This window comes from Vombatus ursinus, unplaced genomic scaffold, assembly GCF_900497805.2.
Source record: "Vombatus ursinus unplaced genomic scaffold, bare-nosed wombat genome assembly UNPS02014809.1, whole genome shotgun sequence".
NCBI classification, from domain to species: Eukaryota; Metazoa; Chordata; class Mammalia; order Diprotodontia; family Vombatidae; genus Vombatus; species Vombatus ursinus.
Window position 1 is genome coordinate 13480966 of NW_020954587.1, and position 19873 is coordinate 13500838.

Sequence of the window (19873 nt, forward strand, 5' to 3'; positions counted from 1 at the left end):
ACTAGATACCATATCTTAAACCCTTCTTGAGTACATAAGAAACCTGGGGGAGGGGTAAAATCTTACACAGCTAGCCTTCAAGCAGTATTAATCCAGGCTAATCACTGTTACATGTGCAAGAAAGAGCAAGGAACCCAGTGTTGCTGTATCATAGAGTATATGGATGAGAGTAAAGTGTAAGAAGATAGAGGCATAAAAAGGGACCTTCCTTGCACAGGAAGGAATCAGGTTATGAAGGGTTTTAAATGCCAAACAGGTGATTTTTTCTTTTATCCTGGAGGTAATTTTTTGTTGTTGTTGTTGTTGTTTTTGGCTAGGCAGTGGGGTTAAGTGACTTGCCCAGGGTCACACAGCTAGTAAGTGCTATATGTCTGAGGCCGAATTTGAACTCAGGTCCTCCTGAATCCAGGGCCGGTGCTCTATCTACTACACTACCTAGCTGCCCCTCCTGGAGGTAATTGGGAAGAATTTATTTAGTAGAGAAGTGACATAGACCTCAGCTTTAAGAAAATCTCTTTGGCAGCTATATGGGGGGGAGGAATGTATTTGAGTAAGGAGAGACTTAAGGCAGGAAGGTCAATTAAAAGGCCAATATTCCAGGAATGAGGAAATGAAGATACTCACCAGAGTGGTGGCTATGTCAGAGGAGAGAAGGAGGTATATGTGAGAGATGTTGGGAAGGTAGAATTGATAGGCCTTGAAAGATTCAGTATGGGACATGAGAATGAGAAGTTGAGGGTGGCACCTGAGTTGTAAACCTAGGTGACTGAGAAAATAGAAATTATTCAACAGTAATAAGGGACTCAGGAAGAGGAGAGGGTTTTGGAGGAAAAATAATGAGTTCAGTTTTGGACATGTTGAGTTTAACATATTTACTGAACATCCAGTTCTAGATGTCCAATAAGAAATTGGAGATGCCAGTAAGGAGGTTAGGGCTGTATAAAGAGATCTGAGAATCATCTGTATTTTAAACCATGAGAGCTGATGAAATCACTGAGAGAGAGTACAGGGGGAGAAGAGAAGAGTGCCCTGGGCAGAGCCTTGGGAGATATTCATAGTCAGTGGGCATGAACTGGATAAACATCCAGTAAAAGAGAATGATAATGAAGGGTCAGACAGAAAGGAGAAGAACTGGGAGAGACTGATGTCACAAAAACCTAGGAAGGAGACAATATCCAGGAGAACGGCACGATCAAGAGTGACCAAGGGGGCAGAGAGGTCAAGATCTCATTTTCCCTCATCAAATAACCCAAAATGTGTCTTCCAAACAAGTTTGTAATGCATTGTGTGAAAATAATGCAAGAAGTATTTTGAATATAAAATCAAATGAGATAATATATGTTAAGAGCTTTGTAAACCTTAAGAAGATAGATAAATAAAAATTGTGTCAAGCTAAATAATAAAGACAAAGTTCATTGAGTTGGAGTGTCATATGGGTGTTAATAATGCTAGTTAGATACTAAGCTCAATTATTTCTGTGCTGCTGAAAGAGTGTATATGTTCCCATTGTCCTGCCCTAGTCCTAGCCCTGGAAGGGCTAATCCATTTCATTTGGGTGAATAATTTAATATCAGGAAACTTCCTCATCCTTCTATATGAACTGTTATATCAAATAGAATCTATTTCTACCTGATGCTGAGGAAAATGAAACTTAAAGAACATATATGTTCTTTAAATTCCATAATGGATTCCATTTTCATTATGTTATGAACCTCCATCCATTTCTTAGAACAAATTACATGGTAGTCCCAGTTCTTTTCATAGAATAAAATGTTTTTTAAGTTGGAAGGGACTTTATTAGCTCATCTGGTTCAATTCCCTAATTTTGCAGACGAGAAAACTGAGGTTATCTCATTTATTTAGTGGTTTCTAAAACAATTCTCTTTATTATATCATTCTATCTATTTGTTAAATTTGTTGTTGCTTAAAATAAATGGGGATCTTCAGGGGCTTGGAGTTTACTTGCAGAAATTTTCACTATAATTAAATTTGTTGTAATGGGGTTTGATTTGTAATCCTTGTTCTCTTTCCAAGTATTCATATTTAATTATTATAGTTCACAAGAGGTAGTTTGGCAGTGTGGATAAAGGGCTAGATTAGGAATTAGGAAGTCAGTTCAAGTACTGTTTCTGACATTTACTAGTTGTGTAACCATGGAAAAACCACTTAACCTCTCTCTGAGCCTAAGGCAACTCTCTGAGAGCAAAAATTTTAAATAGGTTGTGATCTTTCCAGGACTAATTTTCTTTCTTGGTTCCTTCCCCTTGTTCCTTGCTTTTTAAACTTCCTTCAACAATAAACATTTAAGAAGATCTCCTGTTATTGTTTGTCCTTCATACTCAGAGAAGACCACTGACATCACAATGTTGGGGTCAAGGTACAGTGTGTTCGGCTGTGACTGATTAGTCCAGCATGAACTTGGAAGGCACTACCACAGTTTGGGCACAATTAGTCCATTAGAACATTTGGGATGGAGATGTCTCTAGATTTGCTCATCTCACATTTCCTTTGTTCTACTGCAATTCTGCTTTGCTCAAGGAATACAGCGCTTTCTTTGATGTGGGCAAGCCATTCTGGGTGGTCCTCTGCCAGCGTCTCCCACGTCTCCGAGTCAATTTCAAAGTTCTTCAGAGAGACCTTGAGAGTGTACTTGTACCACTTCTTCTGACCTCCATGTGAGTGCTTGCCTTGTCCAATTTCTCCATAAAATAGTCTTTTAGGTAAACACACATTTGGCATTTGGACTTTGTGGCCAGCCCATCAGAGATGTGCTCTCCGCAATAGTTTGAATGCTTGATAGTTCAGCTCAAGAGAAAGCGTCAGTGTCAGGTACCTTATCTAGCCAGGTAATCTTCAAAATCTTCCTAAAACAATTAAAATTGGAAACAATTCAATTTTCTGGCATGGTGCTGGTAGACTGTCCAGGTTTCATAGGCATACAACCATGAAGTCAGCACAACAGCTCTGTTTGATATGCTTCAATTTGGTATGCAGCCTAATACCTCTTCTCTCCTACACTTTCTTTCAGAGCCTCCCAAACGCTGAGCTGGCTCTGGCAATGCTTACATCAACTTCATTATTTATGTTGACATCCTGGAAAACACACTGCCAAGGTAAGTGAACTTATCCACAGCATTCAAAATTTCTCCATTTGTTATAACCAATGATTCCACGTATGGATGGTGTGGTGCTGCTCTGTTTTCTTTGTGTTGATTGTCAGGCCAAAATTAGCACAAGTGGCAGAGAATTAATCCACATTCAGTTGCATCTCAGCCTCAGAGGCTGCATTGAGTGCACAATCATCTGCAAACAAAAACACTATTGCTGTGTCCTAAGTAGCCACATTCTTAAACTAATTGTCTTCTTAACTCTATCGTCAAAGTTTTCTATTACATTTTCATTGCTAGTGGATTTTCCAATCCCTTTCTATTCCCCCTTTCCTCTTGCTTTGCTAGGTCAAGCACATCTATCTTTTCCTTCTCCCTCAATCAACCTCCATAAATTCTTCCATCACCCTATCTCATTTAATGAGAGATCACTTTCAATTAAGAACTCTGATCAAAGCAATGATAACTATGATTGCAGAGGACCAATTATGAAGAATTCTACCTGACAGATGACTAATAGGCAGACTGAGACTTATTTTGGGGCATGGATATATTTTGCTTGACTATATGCATATTTGTTTTTCCTTTTTCTTCCTCCAAGGGGTGGGAAAATATCTGTTAGTTGAAAAAATCAAATTTAATTTAAAAATAGAAGAATAAAGAATGACTTTTTAGAAAATGCAAGAAACCTCCTCATTCCCTCTCAGGAAATGTCAGTCTCTGCTTTGGCAGAGAAGCCAGAATGATGGGCATGCTCATAAAATGAGGAAGAGTAAGCTTAGTGTCAGTATTATCCTAGCCTGCCTGCCTCCCTTCTGTTAAGGGTGGGAGGAAGTTGTGTTAGATTAGTGAGTGGTATATGTCCCCTCTTCCCTTTCTGTGTAAAATAGTTATTTCCATCTGGCTGTCAGGAATTCTCCCTGCCATTGACTCCTACTGGACTAGGCTGTTTCTCTGCTGCTGTTGAGGCCACTATCACTTCAGTAGCTATTGATAATTCTAATTATCCCCAGAGATCCTTTGATAGGATCTCTGAATCTCCCAAACTCACAATGTTACCTGGGTACTTTTATATCAAGCTACTCATCTGCCTAAGATCAGGAAAGAAATACAGAGACAGAGGCAGCCATGTGCTCACAGCTGCCAATAAGGCTGACACATCTCCCCCCCATCTCACTTTTTGGGTTGATTCTAAGTAGTCACGCTTCCTTGTAATTGTAAAGGAAAAGAGTGAGAGATCAGTGTGTCAATACTTTCATATGCACACTCTGTCCAGTGAGTCTTGAGTCATCAGTTTTTCTAGCTTCTCAACCAATTGAGTGACATTACATCATTATACAGTGCTAACCCATGAGCCACCATGGCCAGGAACTGGCTTTTCCCTAAGTTTCCATAGGGTCAATTGGATTAAAACCAGGCAGGGAGTATCTACACATACCTCAAAGACTCACACTTATATGCCAGTCTACCTCATTACACTCTGTTTTAACCTGTTTCAGTAATGATCAGTTCTTTTGTTGTTGTGTTGAGTTGTCTTTCTGTCATGTCTGACTCTTCATGACTCCTTTTGGGGTTTCCTTGGTAAAGCTACTGGAGTGGTTTGCCATTTCCTCCTCCAGTTCATTTCACAGATGAGGAACTGAGGCAAGCAAGGTTAAGTGACGTGCCCAGGGTCAAACAGTATCTGAGGCTGAATTTGAACTCACGAAGATAGATCTTCCTGATTCCAACCCCAGTGCGCTATACACTTTGCCACCTAGCTGCCCTCAGATACTTACCTGAGCTATATTTTATATTTGCAAAAGAACAGTGAAGTATTGTGGAAAGATTCCTGAGCTGGGAGTCAATATATATGTTTCTACTCTTGGCTTTTTTATTTAGTTTTATAACTATGTATAAATATTCTAGTTTTCGTATTTATTCAATGGTGACCATAATATTTTTACTGTATCTCACAGGGTTGTCACAAGGTATGTGGCTGCTAGATGACGGAATGGACAGGAAGACTTGTGTTCAAATCCAGACCCAGGCATTTGTTAGCTATGTGACCCTGGGGTCTCTTTCAACCTCAGTCTCATCTGTGAAAAAGGGGAATAATAATAGTCTCTACCTTATAGTGTTATAAGGATCAAATGAAGTGGTACATTTAAAGGACCCTATTGTTGGTGGTGGTCTTTCATTTTCAGAGAGGACCAATAAGGTCACAATGTTAGGGCACAATAGTGGATGGTGGGTGACATCTTGACTTGAGTGTGAATTGGATTTAAGTGAGGCAGAGTTACACAAAGTCATCAGCCTCATTCTGTCTTCCAGAGTCATTGAAGTCCAATGGCAAGACAAAAGTAAAGATGATTGGTGATGGCCCAGGATGCAGTGGATGACCTTGGCATCTTTGATGTCTGACCAAGCTCTAAGTACTTGCTTCAGCTGCCTTAATGGTTATTGGAATAAATTGTTTTCATCAACCCATTCCACAGGGGAAGTCTTTACATGCTTGGTGTAGCCATCCCCCTAATTCATTGATGAATTTGAGGCCTGTCAGTTACACTCAACCTGGTTTAGCCCATCTGCTGACATGATTTTACCAAGGTGTGGCTATTGCACATGCTACAGCTTCTTGGAGCCATAGGTGACAGTCGGGTGATAAGTGGACACCAAACGTGGGAAAACAACCCAGAAAAGGACTCAGCAAGTCCTCACAGGAGGGGTGTTAGTTCTCCCTGAACACTTCAGTATAAACCTTAAAACAACACAGAAATGTTAAATATTATTATTATAGTGAGTATCAAACGAGGAAATGAATAGGGAAGCACCTACAACATGAGCTCTTATTTTATAGGTAGAAGGAAGGAGGAAAGGTGATGACATTGAGGGACAAGTTCAACCAAGGTAATAACAAGGGAGAAGCAGATGGTGGTAAGGAAGAAGGTTAGCACTGCCTGGCATTGAGCCAGGGGATCATGCTATATTTCACAGCTCTTTTGGAACTTTCCTGTGAATCTGATGGTGGTCAGGCTGCCAAGTTTGAGAAATCAAGGATGGTTCTCTTTTTCCCCCTTCTAGAAAGTCATAATAGCCTCTGCTCCTCACATCTCATGTCTGAGAAATTTCCAAGGTCTAAAGAAACTGAGATAAATGTTTCCCCTTTCTAACCCAATTGAATATCACAAAACTTCAAAAACCAGGTCAGTGAACACCAGATCAATACTACATAAGGCCAAATGCCACTGGTTCCATCTCTGGTTTTTGAATGAGAATAGGTAATAGCTTCGTAGTTTTTCCACAAGTCTGAAATTCAAAAGCGCAGTTCTCTGGGAAATCTAAACTAAATGTTGGCTAGGAAGGAGGAAGCCGAGGAAAATGAGTCAAATACCATTCCAATCCTTTTGGTAAGTAGAGAGCAGAAAAGTAAAAGAAGTCAGCAAACCTTGAACAATTTAATCATTCCTTTCTAGAACAATAAAGGGGAGTCCATTCTTCCATTCACATAATATTTCTCTATATATTTACCTCAGGATGGAAATATAATGGTTTATCTTTTTTCTTTTCCTTTCTCTCTTTCTCTCTTTCTCCTTCTCTTTCTCTCCCTTCTTTCCTCCCTTCCTCCTTTCCTTCCTTCCTCTCTTTCTTCCTTCCCTTCCTTTCCTCTCTCCGTCTCTCCTTTCTTCCCTCACTTTCTTCTTTTCTCTCTCCCCCTCCTTTCTTCCTCCTTTCCTCTTTCACTTTCTTCCCTTTTTTCCTCTCGTTTCCTCGTCTTTCTCTTTCTCTCTGCATTCCCATTCTCTTTCCCTCTCTCTTTCTGCTCTAATGAGGTTTAAATCCCAGTTATTATATAAATGTACAAAGAGAAATTCAACTCTGTAAGTAGTTGAGCTCAAATGCAACATCTGAAGGCCATCAGACCCTTGCTGATTTCTTGAAAGGTTTCCTTAGTGTCTTTGTCCAAGTAAAAATTCCCTCTCTTCTCATTGATCATTTCATAAAGACTATTTTTGTTTTGATAGAAGGACCCTAACAAAATCTCTGAGCATTTTTGTTTGAACTGAACTGTGAACTTGTGAAATGATGTCCAGGCAGGAATCCAAGCGAGCTCTGCTGGATTCCTGGCAACTAAGAAAGGGATTCTGGTAGTTACAAAGCCTTCCTAATGACCTTTGAGATCAGGCCTTTCCAAATGCAAAGTGGATACTGATCCAAGTACTTCTTTTATGGGATACTGATCAAACTTTTTTTATGGGATACTGATCCATTTCCTAGCCACCCACTATATAACAAAAATGATTGTTTTCTTGTGAATTTTGGGAATGAACTCAGTTGAATTACACACCCTCCCCTCTTTTTTGATGGGGGAGGGGAAGGTAAAATATACAACAGTAATATTATCTTTTATGAAAGACTCTCCTCTAATTTCCTACTCCAGTCTACATGTCAGTTTCATATTACTTGGTGGGCTTGGGGCAGCAGTATATTTCCCATCAGCTAAGCTACCTCCCTTCCCTCATTTAAACCTTTCTCCAATCCCATCTCTTTCATTAACAACTATATATTTTTTAGTCTTCCTCCAAACCCACCTCTTTCAGGAAGTCTTCCTAGACTCATTGATTGATACTCCTTACCTCTCAGAAACTGATGTGTTTAGCCATTTACCTTCCCTGTAGGTACTAATCAAGTCTAGAAAATCAGAAACATCTGAGGGAAAAACAGAAATCCAAACCAGAACATTAAAACCAATCATCACATAGTAAAGATTGTGTGTGTTCTGTTTTGCAGGATCCTATCATACTGGGTCTTCCTGAGTTCAAATCTGGCATCAGACACTTGCTAGCTGTGTGACCCTGGGCAAGTCACTTAACCCTGTTTGTCTCACTTTCCTTCTCTGTAAAATGAGCTGGAGAAGGAAATGGCAAACCACTCCAGTACCTTTGCCAAGAAAACCCCAAATGGGGTCATGAAGAGTCAGACACAACTGAAACAACTGAACAACAAAAATTATACTGGGTCATGCTATTTTAGCCTGTATCTCATGCCACTTCTGAATGCAAACTTTCCATGGGAAAAATCCAGGCTAAAGAAGAATTCTGAACACTGGACAAATATTAAACAGTAATTATGGTAATTTCACATCTTAATGAGGCACTTAAAGTAGGCACTTTAATTGCTATTTTACCCATAAGGAGAATAGAGCAAAGGAAAGTTTTTTTTTTAGTTAAGGGCAGGGAAAGGCAAAGTTACTAAGTTGAAACTTGATTGTTTCTTAAGTCTCCCCTCCTTTAGGTTAGCATCTTGGCTAAGAAATAGTTGTTAATGAAAGGTAATATCCTTTAAAAAGAAGGAGAACAGGTGAAAAGTAGATGCAGGTTGTTTTTGAGATGTAAACTGAGACAAAAGCAGGTCCTATTGTAAAGCTCCCAGTAAACTGAGGATGGACAGCTGATGGCTATCTGTTTTTAGAACACCATGACACCATGAAGACAATGATGCTGTATTTATGTAATAATATATACTTAGATAGGGGCCAAGTGAGATGCTGTGACTTTTAGCCCACTATTCTATTCCTTATTGGACAAGGAAAGGAAAGGAAAGAGAAGGAGAGGGAAAGGAAAGAACAGAGAAAGGAGAGGAGAGGAGTACATGTATGTATAATAGCCGTGCTTACTTGGGGATTACAAAAAGCATGCACAGAACTGCTCTTCTTGTTTCTGATCTGCCACGTGCATGACTCAGTGTTGAGAATAATTCATGCTTTGAGATAATTATGTGTCTCTGGGCTGACTATTAAAGGTAAATGCACTGTTCAGGACTGGTGAGAAATATTGACCCACAGAGGACTATGACCTTAGGGTAGCTGCTCTGTAGGAGGTCCTAGTTTGGGGTACTTTGTCTGCGTAACATATTTAGGTTGCCCACTTATAGAGGCCCACTGGAGAGATTCTCTGACCAGGATCTTCATCTGAAATAATCTAATTTTTCAGGGATCCATCAGGGAAATTTTTTGTTTTTCTATATTCTTTTGTTTTCAGATTGTAACTAGACAGTTTTTTCATATATTTTCTTTACAGTCAGAGCATTTTCTTTCAGATAACTTCTGTATGAATTGAATGCTTAAAATCTGCTATCTGTTGCATTACCCTGTCCATTACAAGTACAGGAGCCAATATGAGCAATATGGATGTTTCCTCTCTAGACTGCTGTTGCCTAGCAATGTGCCTAGAAGCACACTATGGGAGCTCATCCAGGTTAATTTTTAAAAAATTGCTGTTGAGCAGGTCTAAACTATTGCCTTATTGTGACATATGTCAGGACAATTTGCATGAAATCCTTCTGGACTGCAGGATAAAGTGTGCCTGATGGCCCAGAAATCCCAAGTAATCAACTCCAAGTCCTTAATAATTTTTAAAGAGTCCCATACCTCTTGTATGATTTTGATTTTTTCACAAACTAGGGGCAGCCAGGTAGTGTAGTAGATAGAGCCCTGAGCATGGAGTCAGGAAGATTCGAGTTCCAATCCAACTTCAGACATTTTACTAGCTGTGTAACCTTGGCGAAGTCACTTAACCTGTTTGCCTCAGATTCCTCATCTGTAAAATGGAGATAATAATAGCCTCTACTCCTTAGGGATATTAAGAGGATCAAACAAGATAATTGTAAAGCACTTAGCACATTGCCTGGCACACTGTAAGCAATATATAATTGTTAGCTGCTACTACTATTATTATTATTATCATCATTAGCCTGCTTGTCTTAGTGAGGGATAGTATGGACCTCCATTTGGAATGTCCTTTGTGTTGCAGTAAGATATTAGAGAAATTTTATTTGCAAAGACCCAGAAGAATTTTTATAGGGAACATTTTGGTTTCTCCTCTAAAGGTAAGATGGTGACTTCCAGTCAATCGAGGTCCCCTATTATTTTTGGAAGCTTTGTTGGGAATCATACTTTTCCTTTGCAGGAGAGGAAAGGCCAATTTTTTTTTTTGCTTTCCCTTTCTTTTTCTTTGCTGTCTTTGTGTTGGGATAAATAAGCACCAAGGCAGGCAGTAATTGAGAGTTTTGAAAAATGTGTGTTTCTTGAATTGTATAACCATGTGTTTGAAGGTGAGAATAATCTATAGGCCCACCATGTATGGTAGAGCTGGACTTTCATGGAAATCTACTAGTTTTCAGGTTGTTTAAGGACTGTGCTGTATGTTCTTTGCTCATACCCTAAGGGAAAGTTCCAAAGAGCAATATTTGAACTTTCCCAAGACACTAGAGAGCTATCCAGAATTTGGGACTAAGGACAAATGAAGCAGAAGTACCCCAGTTGATTTACTGGGGACAGTAGATGTTTAATTAGGGAGAGAATGTAATGGAGAGGAGAATTGATCAGGATGTCCCCCATTAACTGATTCTCCCCAGTCTGGTAGATGTTGATGTAATCACAGAAAGTAATAGGCAGGTAATAGAGAGATTTTAAAGTCTTAAATAAAGTGTAAGGAAGGTCTTGTACTTTGTTAACCATTTATGAAGTAAGAAGAAATTCTCTGATCAAACTAATGAAGAGATAGCAGCTAGCCATTGGATGACCAAGAACAAGCCATACTCTTGGTGGCCCTTTAAAAGGGCCACCTTAACAATCTCTAAAGAGTTGAGAGTGTCAAGATCCCCAGGCCAAGACCACCCCTTTCTTTTTACTCTTCTCTTTTTACTATTAGGAGACACTCTGTTTTCTAGAACTGAGACCCAGCAAGCAAGCTTGGCCTTGAGCTTGGCATAATGACAATCCTTTGCCCTCACCCTCTGGATAAACTCGGCCACAGTAAAATCCTAGAATTGCTTCATATCAGCCCCAGATGGTCCTTAAGCTCAAACAAGACCCTTCAGGATCCATATTCCACTCATGAAGCCCTGCTATGAATCAATCTTGTCTCATTATTGCTGCTACCCCTCATTGTTAGGTCTACAATTCACTGCTTAGCCATTGCTATATGTGTTAAGATTTGACCTCACTAATGTGGGTCTCCTTCTAGAGGAGGCCCCAGCACATGTCTAGTTTCCCTCCTCTAACAGAATAAAGAAAGCTTTTTATTTATGACCATTGTTAACTCTTTGGATTTTGTTTTTATTTCATTTTATTTCTTAGTTGTGATAATCTGTGTGAGCTCTTTGGTATTTTCAGAGTTAACAGCAGTTGCATAACCTCTGACTCTTTGGTCATTTGTTTTCAGACTTGACAAGAGTCAAAACAGGCAGTACTTCTATGGACTATAAGCTTTGGCAGCAGAGAAGAGAACCAGCTATGACTGGCTTTTAGAGAACATAGCTTTTGGGAGAGATTTGATCCTTGCTTCTTGGTGGGAAAGGGAGAACTTTCTCTCCCTTTCCCACCATTGGCTGTGGGATCTAGCAGTGGTGCTACTCACCAGTAAGAGAAACCATGCCCAGCAGATATTAAGCATTTGAGAGGTGAAACAGCTTTGAGGAGTCAAGAAGAGAAGCTGCTCTGGCTATCAAGAGTTGAACTGCATTCTTTTTGTGGTGGCAAAGAATTGGAAATTGAGAGGATGCCCATCAATTGGGAAATGGCTGAGCAAGTTGTGGTATATGAATGTGATGGAATACTATTGTGCTATAAGAAATGAGGAACAGGCTGACTTCAGAAAAACCTGGAAAGACTTGTATGGTCTGATGCTGAGTGAAGTGAGCAGAACCAAGAGAATGTTGTACACAATAACAGCCACACTGTATGATGACTAATATTGATAAACTTAACCCTTCCCGGCAATACAAGGAGCTAAGACATCTTCAGAGGCCTTGTGATGGAAAATGCTATCCATATCCAAAGAAAGAACTATGGAAGTTTAATTGCTATTTTTTTCTCTTTTGTTCAGTTTTGTTTCCTCTTTCTGATGGTTCCTCCTATTGGTTTTAATTTTTACTTACAACATCACTAATGTGAAAATATGTTTAACATGAATGTAAATGTATAGCCTATATCAGATTGTGCACTGTCTTGGGGAGGGTGGTGGGAAGGAAGGGGGAGAAAATTTTTAAACTCAAAAGCATATGGAAGTGATTATTGATAAATCAAAATAAATGAATAATAAAAAAGAGTTGAGCTGCAAGAGAGGATTAGGCCTAGGGAGCCCAGCTAAGTGACTTGCCCAGCAGAGATGCTTCACACAAGGGGTGCAGTGTTATTACTCCATAGGAACATAAAAGGGAGTAGAAACATACATTTTCCAGCAACACAGACCCATACACAGAGAGGGAGTTGAGTCAAGTCATTTGAGACAGAAAGCAGTTTCAAGGATCAAGGGCCTCTGGCAGCAAAGAAGAGAGCCAATTATATATTCAAGAAAGAACTAGCCTTGGCAACTAAGAGTTGAGCTATGGAGAAGAAAGGACCCTGGGAACCTAGTTAAGTGACTAGTATAGCAGAGACACTGTCTGAGATGGGAGATGAGAGATGTAGTCTGAGGACTCAACAAGTAAAGAAAGCATATTGAGGCTTTGAAGAGCTGAAACCAAGAGGTCCTTGATGACATTTGTTACCTAAATGTGTGTCTCACTACAATTATACTCCAAATTTGTGTGTACTCTTCTCCTGGGCACTGTATGCATTTATGGGCTTCATGAGTTACAGTTTGGGAAGGTTCAAATGCTGAGGTACCCTGGAACCTAGGGGTAACATCTGCCCTCTGGGAACAGAACAGGTTAGGAGAGGGCAGTTACCCAGAGGGTCACTACATATACAACAATATGGCTTCATTTGTTCTTCCTTGGGTTCTCTAGTGATTGGCTATATCATACACATTCATTCAATCAGTAATCAGTCAATAAACATGTATTAAATGACTATGATGAGCCAGGCACATGCATTAAAAGAAGGGTGTCTATAAAGTAGTTATTAATGGCAAAGTTGTATTTTGCCTTTAGGTAATTAAAAGAAAATTGTGTGTTGGAAAAGACATCTGGAAATCCAAGTTAGCTGTTGAATATGACTCATTTCCTTAGAGTTTGTTGAAGCTGTTAGTCTCAGTTATATGCCAGATTTCTGACAGAATGAAAACATCTCTCTTCTTCCAAACCAGTTGCATCGTTTTGTCTTTAGCACTTTTTCAGAGATAATCTTAATAGGCATCATTCTTATCCTTCAGTTAATTAAAACACACACACACATACACACAGACACATGACTTGGTGTTGTTTCTGTTGGTTAATAAAGGATTTATTTCAATAAATATTATACCTACTTTTTATGCTGTTGAAGCAGCTTCTTTCCTTTGATAAACAACCCATGCATCACTAAATAATGATGAAAACCTAATTAACTGAATTTTCAAATAGTTCTGTAGGCAAGGATTTTGACTAACTGAAAAAAGTCTTAAAAGAGCTCTTTTTCTCAGCCAAATATGATTATTTTTACTAAGACTGAAAAACAATTTCAAAAACCATTTGAACTACTGCAGCGAAATATTCAGCTACATTTCCTTCTAAAGTGTTTTGAATATCCATGTAGCAATCATTAACTTTTCTTCAAGATGGAAGCAGAGCTAAGAATTTATAAGCCAAAAGGATGGCCTCTAAGTTTGTTTTTCTTTCAAGGCTTGCATAAGAAAAGTATTCGATAGTGAGAGCTATTTTTAAAGCCCTGATAACTTCTTATCAAGGAGAGACAGAGGTTTTAAAATGTAAACCATAACCTAATTTGTTTCACTTCAACAAGCACTCCATAAACACCTATTATTTTCTCAGTCACCGTGCTAGAGATTCTATGCCTGGTACTTAGTAGATACTTAGTAAATTCTTTTTGATTTTCTGATTGACCATCTATATTTTGGGATCATTGAGCATTTTCCCTACTTGGAGACTAAATGATATGAGATCCATCTAATTTTTGGCTTAAGGTATGAAGTTTAAGACTAAAGAATAACTATTGACTTTTTCATTTTCTCTGTTACCTCCTTCCTGGGTATTGTTCTAAAGGCAGAATCCCCAGAGGAAATAGTTTATGTCTGTAAATGTCTTAAACATAAACTCTTTAAGCATTTCATGGTGAGAATGATGTGCTAGCTTATAAAACCCACATTCAAGTAACATAAACTGTCCTGTGCAAACAGAGACCAAAAGGAGTGAATCTTAGATCCAGGAGAACACATTCACACCCTGCAGCATGAACAGGGGTTACTAAAAATGGTCCCAGTTAAAACTAGGCACACCTTTCTGAAAATAAGAAGAAAGAAATTACTTACATTTAGGGGTTAAAACTATGGCGCTCCCTTTCTTCCCTTGGAAGTTCAGTCTGACCATTGAGGTTCCATTCTGGCCCTAAAGCTTGGTAAATCTTCAAGGCTTTGTGGAATGTGTGGTCTTGCACTTGCTGTTGGTTTATGCTAACAGACGGCCAGCAGCTCTTCTTGTTGCCATGACAACAAGGAAGGAAGCCTTCAGCCTCTTGCTTTCTTTAAGGACCCAGAAGGATCACTACCTGTATTATTTTGAGTTTGGGTGTGCTCAGCTCGAAACTTTACAGGGCAACAGGGGAGGTTGTTGTGATAGGACAGCCTTGAACAAACTCACTTTAGTACGAGAAAGCTTACTTAACAGGAAATTGCATGATTAATTTTGGAACACTGAAACTCCTGACATGTTTTCCTCATATGGCTATTTCACTCTCTGGCCATTTGCTTTCTGAGTTATTATACACAGTAAATGTCTGTTCTCCAGCACTAATTGACCCCTCACAGAGGAAAAAATTAAATGCTTTGTAATGTCATCTCTAAGGATCGGCCCACCTTTCTTTCTTCTCTATTTTAGTTGTATGACTAGACAAACATTCTGTTTATTTCACTCACAATCTTTTCTCAGTTTTTCTTCTCATAGAAAGTTAGATCTGGGAAAGAATGTAAAGGTTATTTGTACCCACCCATTCAACTTAAAATGAGAAAAATGGGAACTAGAGTGATCATGACTTGTCCAAAGTAACAAAATGGATTTTTTTTTTAAAAATGGGACTACAACCCAGGTTTTTAGACTTGCAGCTTTCTACTCTTAATACTTAAGAAATAAAGTTTTTCAAAACATGTAGCACAGTCAGGTGACAACAGTTAAAGTCATTCTACATGCTTTTATTGAGTTTTATTTTTATTTGGTAATATTGACTATATTACAGTTAATTTTGCTTTGATTTTTCAAGGTTTTTTCCTTTTAAAATAAAATAACACAGGCAACTCCCTGTTATGATGACGGGCTAGCCAAACAGAGATAAAATATGGCATGACTTGAGAGTGTAGAAAGTTAAACATTTACAGTAGGATTTCTATTTCCTCATATTTTAAAGCATTTGAGGTTACTCTATTTGTTTTCTGTATTAGCTAAAGTAAGCACTTAAAAGTTGGTTCAGCAAGAGTGTTGGAAAGAGTAATAAACCACTTACTTTCTATGTGACTGTGAGCAAGTCATTTCTTCTCTTTAAATCTCAGTGTCTTCCTCTATAAAATGAGGGGAAATAATACTTTTCCCGCCGTGCTGACAGCGTTGTTCTGAGCAAAGTGCTTTATAAGTTTTAATGTTTATGAAGCCGCTTTGGGGTGGGACAGATCTTGCTCTCCCATGATGATTACGGGAAATGTAGGTTGAAGCTTGGACAGAATGAGACCTTGATGTAAACTAGATGCGGAGCCTGGAAAACAAGCCAGTGGAATCTGAAAAAAAGGAAAGCTGGGGGGTGGGGTGGGGGGCGGGACGGGACGGGTGGAGAGGGACAGGGAGAGGGAGAGGGAGAAGCGGGGGCACCATAGGAAGAAACAGGACCGAGCAGCAATAAGCCCTCATTCCCCAGCGCTGAGAAAGCGGTGGCCATAGGAGAGGTTTAGAAGCTGAAAGTGAACCGTAGCCTCGACCAGCAGGCAATGGGGAGGAATTCAGCTGTCACCATCTCAAACTTCCTCCTTCTCCAACTTGTTTGTTGGCAGTTCGTACTCCGGGTATAAGCTGTTCCTTTTTATTGCCTTTTGACTTTTGTTACTATAAAAGTTTGGTCTACAAGGATGGCCTTTGCTCAACGTGACTATAAATGTAGACTAAGGATGCTAAAGTGGGAGAGCAGCTCTGAGAAGTATTTAAAAAATATTTCCAGAATAAACGATATAGGACCCCATATCCTGGCTTTGTGGTCGAGGGGACCATCGGAGGTATATTTTCAAGCCATTTATTCTATGTGTTTGACAGTGTTATAAAATGCAGAGCAGAAATGAGATGAAGCCTGAGTCTTTTTTTTTTCCTGCCTATTCCTCAGACTACATGGTCTTTCATTTTTATTGGTTATAACCAAATGTGGGTCACTGGGAGAGAGCTTGATGGGCCCCTGAGGCTGTGGGAGTAGGGGACACATAGCTGAGTGTTACGGTGGCACCTGGGGGTTATAGCTATATAAATACATGTGTAAGAAGTTCTGGGATATTTGTTCCATCCCGGTGCCTTTTTCTGTTGGGTAACTGAAAGTAAACTTTGTCACCCAAGGGCTATGTATGCTGATGAGCGCTGCTGGTAAGTGGGAAAGACTAAAGGAGGCAGTGGGGGAGAAGGGCTTGATGGAAGGAAGTAGTAGCAACCAGAAGAAAGGAGGGTTTGCACCCTTGTCTTCCACTCAGACTTGGCATAGCAAGCTTGGAAGACTATATAGAGTGAGAAAGAGAGGAGAGGAAACAGACAGAGAGCCAGAGCAGACAGAGACCTTCCTTCCCTTTCCACAAGGAAAATCCAGGGAATGTCAGGACAAGGCAACAGGACTAGTGGGGGAAAACCTCAGGACTGTAAGTGATTCTGGGGTTTATTTATGTAATAGCAGGCCTCAAGGCCACTCTAAGGTTTTGGACTCACTGCTTATGAATGTCGAAAGGCCATAAATGCTGTTATGTAGTAGGCAGGTGACTTTACTGTCTGGCTTTAACTCATTCATCTACATAGAAGAACAGAAGGAACTTAGGCAGGGCTGTACTGGAGCTAGCTTGAACGGGGGCAAAAGAGCCAATTATTAAAATTTCAGTGTGAGCATTCACCCCTCAGAAATCAGTGAAAGTTACAAATCAGGGCTCAATTTATTGTTTTCTTGGTTACCTAGATAGGAGTGGGGAACCTGTGGCCTTAAGGCCACACGTGGCCCTCTAAGTCCTCAAGTGAGACCCTTTGACTGAATCCAGACTTCGTGAAGGTTCCTCATCCTTGGCCTAGAATTAAGAAAATAATGGAGAAAGTGTTAATATTGCAAGTTACACTTAAAAGTACATCACCTGTACCCTTTTCCCCAAGCCTCTTTTTTTTGGGGGGAGGGGGGAGTTATGTCAGGGTTAAGTCACTTGCCCGGAGTCACACAGCTAATAAGTACCTGAGGCCAGATTTGAACTCAGGTACTTCCTGACATGAGGGCCACTGCTCCAACCACTGTCCCACCCAGCTACCCCTCCCAGAAATCCTCTTGTTAAACATTTACCAGCATAGCACTGGACTTAGGGTTCAAAAACTGAGGGACCCTGAACTCCATAGTTCCTGAACTCCATTCAGGCAATAACCATTATATGACATATAATATAGCTTTCAGATTGGAAATGTGGAGGTTTATGGAATGCTTATTATAGGTGAGGTCTTTGACAGTGACTTTGATTGAGAAGAGGAATCTAAAGAAAAGACTAAGCTTGAGGATATTAGGTAGCTGGAAACCCTCTGCTCTTTGCTTTAAAGAGCTTGGCACCTGACATTGAAGATCTATTGCTGGTAAGGTGACAGGCCTCAGTAGCCAATAATCTGAGGGAATGAGTCAAGAGAACCCAAGAGGAGAGACATTTTTGAGGGGGTAGAAGAGGTGGAGGTCTGTTTACCAGCCAAAGGTTTCCGACTTTTCTAAAAGAGCTAGAAAAACCTGTTCTTTCCTTCAAGGAAATCATAAGCAAGATTTTCAGAGGAATGAAAATCTACAGGGAACAGACCAGCGCCCAGAAGGCCAGATGTCCATTTAAACAGTGACCAGAAAGTAGTAGTTAACAGAGAAGAATCCAGCAGATCAGCATATGGCAGAAGAGTCTATGCATCTAAGCAGCTTGTAGCAGAAGTTAAAAAGCCAGTAGAATGTAGGCCTGGAGAGAAGTTTACAGTGATATCATTAGAAGATATCAATGGCTCTTAAGTACTTCAGGCATAATTTGTCTCTCCATGCATGTACCCTTGTCACATATGTTTTCTGTGTGTCAGTCCCTCTACATGCGTGTGTCCTTGTATGTGTGTGCCCTATATTTATCTACTTTTCTCACTTGGACTGTATTTATTTGCACTGGGGAATGTACCTCAAGTTTATAGGAGATATTTGTGGCTACTTAATATACTATTTCATTAAACGTCTTTGCTTTATACTTATTGTATTCTCTGGCTGTCCAATAAAGATGAATGCATCGATGGAGCTAGCAAGCTATGGTTTTAGAGAATGTAGACCCATAGAATATATTGAACATAAGGTTCACCAGGGGAACCTGTCCTGAGGGCTAGAGGGTTGGTTCCTTCAAATTTTTGGGACTAATGATTTTCATTCTAGGATTTCCATTTTACATTCCTCTTTTTAATAAAACCTTCTTCTCTGACATTGTGACTTCATGCCTGCTAATGGTCTCAGTATACAGAGGAGAGGTAACCATGCAGATGTTATAAGGAAACTAGGAGGTGCATTGAATAGAGCACTATACCTGGAGGCAGGAAGCACAGAGTTTAAATCTGCCTCAGACACATATTAGCTATGTGACCCTGAGCAAGTCACTTACCAGCCTCAGTTTTCTCATTTGTAAAATGGAGATAATAGCACTTATGTCCCAAGGTTGTTATGAGCATAAAATGAGATAATGTTTGTAAAGAGCTTTTCAAAATTTAAGGCACTATCTAAATGCTATTATCATCATTGTCATCGTTGTTGTTATTTCATCAGCCCTTACATGCTTCCTGATCGTGTACAAAAGAATTCAGATATAGGCAGGCTAACAATATACTCAGGGGGATGGGGTGGAGTGATACCTGTGCATTGTGCCAGGGAGGAAAAGTGAGATTGAATGGACATGGGATGCTGTTTCCAGAGGGTAATCAAGCTTGTTCTGGGATTCAAGCTTCTTTCCCATTGTTGTTAGTTAGAGTTATACATGCTCAATATGTATCTACATGGAAGAATTCAGGTATCCCCTATGTTATTCATAATCCTGTGTATTAGAACTATTTTAGGTCTGAAGGAAAGAATTTGGGAAAGGAAGATGATTAATGTCTCCTGTCCATGTTATTTCCTACATCTTTCATTTGCAACCAGCTTCTCTGTTTGGTTTCTTCCCTCCCCCCTCTTCCCTTCTCTCCATCAAAATAATGTCATCACCAATAAATTCATCACCACGTAGATTGCTTCAGCTTTGGTACTAATACCTTGTCAGTATCCTCAGTTGTGTCTGCCCCTCTGATTGGAGGGCTGGAGGGTGGGGCACAAGCCCCTCCCATAACCTCACTTTAAAGAGGCCTCGAAATGCCAACCTTCTCTTCATTTGCCACCAGCTGCTTTTCTTGGTTTTGACTCCAACATCATTATGTTCCAACACCAGGTACCATTTAGCAGATCCTTGCCCCTTTGTATATTGTCTTCTCATATTAGAATGTAAGCTCCTTGAGGGCAAGATCTAGCCCTCAGCACAGTGCCTGGCATGTACTAGGCATTTAATAAATGTTTATCATATAATCCATCTAGCAGCAAATGACTCTCTGAATGAGAG

At 39.8% G+C, this 19873-nt stretch overlaps 1 protein-coding gene and 1 long non-coding RNA gene across 3 annotated transcripts in view; one reads left to right on the plus strand and one right to left on the minus strand.

The window, feature by feature from the left end:
* The window catches only part of CUNH21orf62 (chromosome unknown C21orf62 homolog), a 31504-nt gene extending 16847 nt beyond the window's left edge, over positions 1-14657 (minus strand). For both annotated transcript variants that reach the window (XM_027875561.1, XM_027875560.1), the window contains exon 1: positions 14339-14657. The gene's annotated coding sequence lies outside the window, so the exon portion shown is untranslated. The remainder of the gene's footprint in view (positions 1-14338) is intronic.
* LOC114052822 lies at positions 2543-5465 on the plus strand. The gene is made up of 3 exons (XR_003570318.1): positions 2543-2675; positions 3029-3113; positions 5421-5465. It is a non-coding gene; the product is annotated as an uncharacterized LOC114052822 (long non-coding RNA).
* Positions 14658-19873: the final 5216 nt, after the last annotated feature.